We start from the raw sequence: 8,230 nt of genomic DNA, 5'->3' as shown, positions 1-8,230 counted from the left end.
TACGTGTGCACACTATAGGCACACATCTCAGCAAAAATGAATTGAGACTTTACAAGAAGAAAAGCAATTAGGCCAGGGCTTTGCCCTATCATTCACTGGCTAATGTATCAGAAGCTGAGTGAATATTATTAACGGACGGGGAGGGTTAGGCTGTGTGGGTTTTACAGCCAGAAGGTAGGACAAGAAAAGACTAATGATTGTGATGAAGTAACCCTGAGTTGAAGGGTTTTAATCACTCGCAGGCTTTGTGGCTTCACAGTTGACATGCTCTTTATGATAACTGCACGGCTCCCAGCTCCCAGTCTCTGCCATCCACCAAACGCTAGTGGGAAAGAATCAAATGAGCCATTATCGAACACGGGCAAGGCATGGCTGAGTACAATGAAACAAGATTACTCATTCATCAGGACGTGTGACTGAGAGCCGTTGAGATGAGGGAGCATAGAGAAAACAATTCATGAGTTGGAAAAATGGCAAAAAGAAAAAAGTACCATGAACAGAGGACAAAGAGACAAGAGGAGGAAGAGGGCACGGGAGACAAAAAGTGCATATGAAGAGAGAGGGGTGAGTGAGGTGGAGCACTGATGGACAGAGTCAAGAAGGAGCAGGCAGAGGAGTGAGAGTAGGTGAAGGAGCAGCGTTGGGTCAATGATGCATAGAGGCAAACCATTTGCACCTCAGCAGCAACTGAGCAGAGTGCTCTTGACTTCTCTGTGTGTGTGTGTGTGTGTGTGCGTGCGTGCGTGCGTGCGTGTGTGTGTGTGTGTGTGTGTGTGTGTGTGTGTGTGTGTGTGTGTGTGTGTGTGACATGGGTCGGGGGAAACTGGGTTCAGATCTAGGATAGGTCATGCTGTAATGGTGCCTTTTTTAACAGCATTTCTGTTTCACATCTCCACCAACGCTCTTAAATGTCATGCATTTTAAAAAGTCGGGTCTCCGCGGGTCACGCTGACATTGATGTGTGTGCTTTCTTCAAACAGGAACCTTCCTCTCTGTGATTTAAAGCAACATCTTGCGCTCTCTAGTTACGTTTGTTGACATCACTCAGCTCTTAACAGCAAATGTGATATGATAACTCAATCAGGCAAGTCGCTAAATATTGAGATAAGCCCATAGTGACCCTGAAGAAAAAATATGAGGCCAATCTGTTCCAGCTTGTTTCTGTGTTACAGTCACAATTACTGGAGATTACAGCCAAATCACTTCCACATGGACTCGATGAAAACTTTACAATCTCTCCCACAATACACGATGAGGTGACTTTGTTTGGACTTAAACCAATAGAGGAAAGCAGAGAAGGGCTGCAGGAAGTAAAGTGGAGAGAGCCTTAGAGCGCTGATGAGAGGGGGGTGGGGGTGGAGATTTGAGGAATAGGTGGAGGACTTTTGCAAAGAGCTTATTTTTGAACCATCATGCAACCATCAGTTTCTCTCCCAAGAATTTCTGTTCCAAAATCTGTCAAATTGGAAACAAATGTTGCGGGTGAGACCGCACGAAGATAAAAAACATTCTTGTTGTTTCACAATCCACCACCAGAAAAAGAGCTGGCTCAGAGGATGAATAAAAGAATGAGCAAGCAAAGTAAAAAAAAAAAAAAAAAAATCAAAATCAGCTTCAACATCACAGCAAGCAGAAGAGTGCTCCAAGACATACCCTTTAAAAATATATTTGTATTTAAAAAGAAAACAGAGAGGCACAATGAGGGACTGCACAGAAATTACAGGGGGTCGGATAAGTATCTTTTTGTACTTTGATGGAGACCAAGAGTCATAACTCTAAGGGATGTATGGGATCGTTTTTTTTCTCATTCTACTTACATTTACTGTTTATTTTATCCTTGTCTTGGGAGAGTCTTCAAGAAGATACACATTAAATGGCCCTTGAGTGTATTTAGCCATATGCCATGACTAATCATAATTGTAACAGACATTTTTCATTGCACTCCTAGAACAATATGAGATCCATGATGGTTCAGTATGGAGTGCTAATTGTTTCCAAATATGCAGTGCTCCATATGCTGCATGATCACCATTTTGATTATGTAGCACAAGGGAAGTAGCTGTCAACTAATTTTCAGCCAGTGATGACAAGCAGGGTGCACCCAAATGCACAATTCTACAGACTAGGTTAGAATTTGCAATTTGTATGAAGTAAAAGCACATGGAAAGGGACATGGCTGATCAGTTTCATTTGGCAAGCAAAACCAAAAAGAGCAAGCAGAGGCAAAAACCAGGAGACAAAACAGGGGCAAGTACATGGAAAGATTAGATGATCTCACAGAGGACATGGGGGGAAAAACTTATATACACGGAGAAGACAATTAGATGAAGGTAAAGAACATCAGATGGATGCAAGTACTCCTGGTACTAGAATAAGAGACAAGAATGAGTAACCAAATAAATATAAACAAAATATGCAAGGACAATACACAAAGCAAGCCTTAACTTAAGAATTCTGATGGGTTCTCTCTTATGCCCTTTCCAATAGATACTTACCAGTTTTCAATTTTTTTTGCAGCACTGAGATCAACAAGTTTTTCTACTGCCTGCTTGAGTTTTTCTTTAAAAAACTTCACACATCCTTCTCCGTCATGATTCCTTCCACCTTGTTGAGATTTCCAGTTCCAGATGGACAGAAGCATCCCCACAGCATAATACTCCCACCACCGTGTTCCACGGTGGGGATGGTGTTTTGGGGTTGTACGTCACTCCCTTCTTTTTCCAAACATAAGCAGCAACTCTGTGGCACAAAAAGTTGTAGTTTTGTCTCATCTGACCAGAGGACACAATTCCAGCATCCATAATGATTCTCCGGGTTGTCCTTAGCATACTTCAATCGGCCTGAAAGTGTCTTTTCTGCAAAAGTTAAAATATTTATTAGGGTGCAACCTCTCAGTGCATTGGTGTGCACGCTTCTAGTAATTGCCTTCTTTGAGACAGTTCCCAGCTTGGCTAAGTCATTCACTAGTGCCTTGGCACTTGTTATGGAGTCTTTAGATATATCCTTCACTAGCTTTTGTTCCACAGTCTTTGAAATCTTTCACTTCCTACCTCAGGTTTGAGTGAGGAGTGAGAAGTGAGAAGCCACACAGTACAGAATACTGTGTGGCTTCTAACTCCAGTTCTTGACACTCGCTGCGATAACTTTGTACATCCATCTCCTGCTTGGAGAGCATCAACAATTCTTTTTCTGAAGTCTAATCTGATTTCTTGCTTTCTCATGTTACAGCTCAAACTCTTGCTGGAATTTTTACACTGTGTGTAAATTGGAAGATAAACCTCTGTTTTAACATGATTTTACAAGGTATGAGCATTACAAAGTTAAAGCACATCACTGCTCATAGTATGTTTAGGAGTGTTATGTTGAAATTCCCTTGCGCTGTTAAAAAAGCATTTGGAAAGATTTTTGACAGAAACTTTAAATTACATAAGGGGTCTAATAATTCTGTCCCTCTCTATACCTACGAAGAATTCAACCACCAACGGTTTAGTGTTTGATTTAGCTGTGTTAAGGCTAGGAACACCTAATTTAAGACATACGTGAAACGATTTTGGTGAAATATTGTGATAGTGACTTTTCCGGTGTGAAAAAGCCCCCCCCCCCCCCCCCCCCCAAAAAAAATTAAAATCTACAAGGTGTAATCAAGGGGATCAGTGATGTGTGAAGAGATTTAACTGATAAAGGTACACTACCCAGACAGCAGAGTGATGTAATGCTGAAATATAACTGCTGTGTGGGTAGTGGTAGCCGCTATGAGCAGAAATATGTGCTTACCAATTGAGAAGAGGTCGTTTCTTGTTTGCTTAGCAGTGCTCTATGTTCCAACTGTCTCTGGGTGACCCACACACACAGCGACTCTAGCATTAATGTAGCGTTCTCAGCAGTAAGACATCAGGGTAACGTCACTAATCACTGGTTGTTCTCTGTCTTAATGATCTGACATTAAGTAGCATGAACTTTGTTTTCTCGCTGAAAAGATGTAGCATCGATTTAGCTTACCGCTGCTTTAGCCACGTCCTACTGCACTCCAAGCAATGTTCGTAAGACGCACTTGTATCTCGCCCAAACCGTGGTCTATTGTATGTTTTAAAATGTATCAAGCATTTCTATTTCCTACTAAATAGAATAAAGTGACCCACCAGTGACCACCCGGTCAGCTGGTGGGTAACAGGCATCTCTGAAAACGTTAGAGCACTTATGTGATGTCTTGATGAATCAAGCAGATATTAGAGGTTTACACAGCACCACTCTCGCATGAAAATATCTGAAAAGTTTATTTTGTGACCCAGAAAGAGTAATATTTCAAACTCTGCCACTCTGTGTTCCTCCGCCACTGCCTTGTTTGAGTTTTGGACGAAATGGATTCTGGGATATTGCATTTCGTCATTTCGAGCTGATTGGAGACCAAAACAGCCAATCAGATTTTTCAGTCAGTCTGTGATTGGCTGGTTTTGTGGCACAAATATAACGGTATACATAAAGAGTTGAGCGCGCATGGGCAGAAATGTTGAGAGCGCGAGCAACACATTGCGGGCGAGCGCAAATATAAAAACTGAGCGAGAGGGGCTGCTATTGTGTGTGTGTATGGATAATAGCAAACACTGAAAAACATTTTCTGCATGCAGGAATGAATTTTGTTCACTCATATTCAGCTTTTCTTTGCTCAAAATAAATTTCTCCTCAAAATGCAACACTTACACCTGCAAACTTTTTTTTACGCGCGCTCAGAATAGTGGCACAAAAATAACGCCATAGTTTTTGGCATTACGTTATCCACCTACACTACTCATGCCCCAAACAATCTCCAAGCTACCCCATTGCATCCTGGGTGGGGTCAGAAAAGCGGAGGCAAGCAACGCAGCCTTGACTTCTTGCCAACAAGCAAGCTACATTAGCACTACCGAATCTCTCGCTATGTGGGTCACACAAAGAGGTAGAACATAGGCAAAGCTAAATGACCTCTTCCCAGTGAACAAACACACGTCTCCGCTACATAGTGGCTACCTCAACCCACACAGTATATATATACAGCAAGTTGCTGCGCTGTGCTTTATTCTGTAACGCTGACATTATGGTGATGGAGGGTGCAGTCTGGGTAAGTAAAATAAATTTTCTATCTTAAAAAAACAAGTTTTAAAGTTGGTCGTAGTACCTGATACCAGTGCTGTTTGTCCATGTCTCAGGATAACTGTTTGTTTTAATATTTTAGTGGTAGCTGCATTTTTTTCTTTCTTTAAAAAAAGTTTTTATTTTAGAAAACTCTTTCCAACTTTACCAAAGACTGCAACTCCCTGTTTCAAACATTAGACAACTCCATTATTTATTTTGGTGTTTTAAAATCTTGCTCTTTAATCTTTGCTGTCTTTGCTGCAAGGAGAGAAAGTGGTGAAAATAAAAGCTAAGATTGCAAGCTATTTTGTTTTGAATCTAAACGGTCTGTTCATAATAGAGTTTGAGGGGTCATGCAAACTGAGCGAGTTTTCCAGAAGAAAGAGCAAAATGAAAGGGCACTGGGAGATGTTCCCAAAACACGGAAGAAACCAGAGACGACGAGTGAGTGTTAACCGATCTGAATGTAGCCTCAAGGTGCTAGCTAAATCTGGTAAGCAGCCTTCTTTCTACACATCCCCTGATTTTTGATGTTTTCATTTTCACATTTGAGAAGCTTGGGAATTTATCAAAGTTTAAGCAGCTCTGTCAAAAAATACCAAATTATTTATATATATATATATATATATATATATATATATATATATATATATATATATTTTTTTTTTTTTTTCCCAACCAATATGTAGAAGTATTCCACAAGACCTCTGAACACACATTAAAAATGGAAAAGCACCATTTTAACTTTTACATATACCTGTTGTAATCATTGCAAATAATGTTGCTATACAATTTCGAGATATTAGCAATAGTTAAGCATTTTTCTCTTACTTGAGAGGAGGATCCAAAAGAAAATTAAAAGTAGCAGCAACAGTGGTGGGCCTGGGCTTTTCACAAAGTGAAACATAAAGATCACCCCTCTCCTGACTCGAGTCGTTTTTGAATTGTCTCAAAGTCAGTGAAAGGAAGGGGGCAATTGTTTAAGTCATTTCTCGTTTTCCTCTTTTCCTCCATAACGTGATCTTGTTGAAATGTCCTCTTTGTCCACAGCAGCTCCTTGGTAAAACAATCCACGGTAAAGTCAGAGCGTGTGGTCGTTAACTTCCCCTGGCATAGCAGCCTTGCTTTTATAGGTGGCAAAAGCTACTAATCCTTCAGTCCAATATTTACTTAGTCCAAGTTATGCTTTCCTGGACCCTAGCTATGCATCTCTCCTGCTCCCTGCTTATATATTCTTGGCCCTTGATGTATTCCTGGCTCAGGAAACAACTTTTAGTGCCCCGCAAGGGCTGAGTGAGAATTGACAGTGTGTGCCAGAGTGAGAGCGAGAGGTAGGGGGCCTGTTTTAGTTCCACTGTGTTTGTAAGGTCACTCAGAGTACATCTGTATGGAGTGGGAACTCACTCGCTTTCACTGTCACAACCACTCACAACAGCCATCTGTAATGCTGTTATGTGGAGCACTGTGTCCCTTTGTCCCTTAAACACGCGCACGCACACACATGCGGCACGCAATCGCGCAAGAGGGCACGCGCGTGTAAGCAGGCACACATTCGAACCCGAGCTCGCACTCTGGCGACGTAGCCTTTCACACGACAACAAATGAACCAGTGCAAACACACATTAACATAATGCTAAGCTGTAATTGCGAGAGCATGTGTTTCTAATGAATAAGTTGTTTTAGGGGTTTTATTCCGCTCAGGCTGTCAAACAATTCGCCCGTGTTTTGAAATATAATTGTGGGGACTGTAAGAGTTTCGAAACCAAACCAAAACATTGCCGCGATCCCGGTTTCTAATGTTTCTAATTTGTTAAAATATGCTGAGTGAATGACAAAAGTAGAAGTCGGACCTGCCAAGAAAAACATATCAGAGGCTGGGCCATGTGGAAATACAGAGACTCTTTTAGAAACATGATCAATGTAACCTTTGTTACAGGAAGGGGAGGGAGAGAGAGAGAGAAGACGTGGAGAGGAGTGTGGGAGGCGAGGAGACAACATACAGAAACAGTAGGTTCACGCTTGTGTACATGTTTATTTATCACCATTGCCACAGTACTGTGCATATAGTTGGGACAAGCTCAGAAATTAAAGTGGACAGTCTCGTTGTGCGTATGTGCCACATACTGATGCGAGCGCTTTCCTGTGGTGAACAGATGATTTTCCGTGTGGACAGGATATGTTAGAAGGTCGTTTTCACAATGCAGAGAGGAAGAAGAGAGAGGAATTTGAGTGTTTACAGATGGAAAGTATATCTTCTACTTCTCATTTATGCTTCTTCAGTTCCAGTCCGAGGAGGAGGAGGGGGAAAGGATGTGTATCCCTCCCTCCTCATCCCACACTTCTTACCCAAAACTAACATACAGCCTGGAAGTGGGCTGAAGAGTGGATGTATAAGTGTGTGTGTTGGTAAAGTGGGGAGAGCAAATTTCATATGGCTGCAGAGCATCTTTTTTTTTCTCTTTTCCCCCCCTGCTGCTCCCTGCTTCTCTTTCGCTCTCCTCTCCTCCTCACGTATCTGTTCCTCCGAAGAATAACATACAAACCCTCTGTGAAAGGATTCATGGTTTATTAAACCAGAGGTCCTTTTCCTGTTTCAACACTGAGAAGAAAAAATAAATACCACAGTTTGTTTTCTCTCCCTCTAGCTTAGTCCTCTATCTATCTCTCTATCTATTTTCATGCATTTTTCCCCTTCTACCTTCCTGGTTGTGTCCATCAATCTTTAAACTTTGCTTTGAGAATATTTTACCCTGAACTTTCCGTGCTCTGGTGACGTGTCTACTTCTTGTTTCGAGTCTTTTTCATCTCCTGGGCACCAATCAGCCACACGGACCATTAAAGTGGAGTGTGTGACCGCTGAATGGGTCCCACTAGTTTACACCCCGTGTCTGCTCAGTCACTGTGGGTGTGTTACAATGAGGACAGACTAGGATAACTCAGGGTAATGTATTGTCCTGGCCGTGCACCCTGACAGTTCCCCCTGCCAGTGCCTGGTCATTCATTACTGCTAATTTGACATGTTTACGGACCCCCCTCCTAACATTACATACTTAAGGCAATCGACTGACCTTAAATGGAAACACCTACAGCCGCGCGGCGTATCAATACCAGATGAGGATGT

The sequence above is a fragment of the Astatotilapia calliptera genome, chromosome 2 (assembly GCF_964374335.1).
Source record: "Astatotilapia calliptera chromosome 2, fAstCal68.1, whole genome shotgun sequence".
NCBI classification, from domain to species: domain Eukaryota; kingdom Metazoa; phylum Chordata; class Actinopteri; order Cichliformes; family Cichlidae; genus Astatotilapia; species Astatotilapia calliptera.
The sequence above is the reverse complement of the archived record's forward strand: the minus strand, read 5'-3'. Positions refer to the sequence as shown.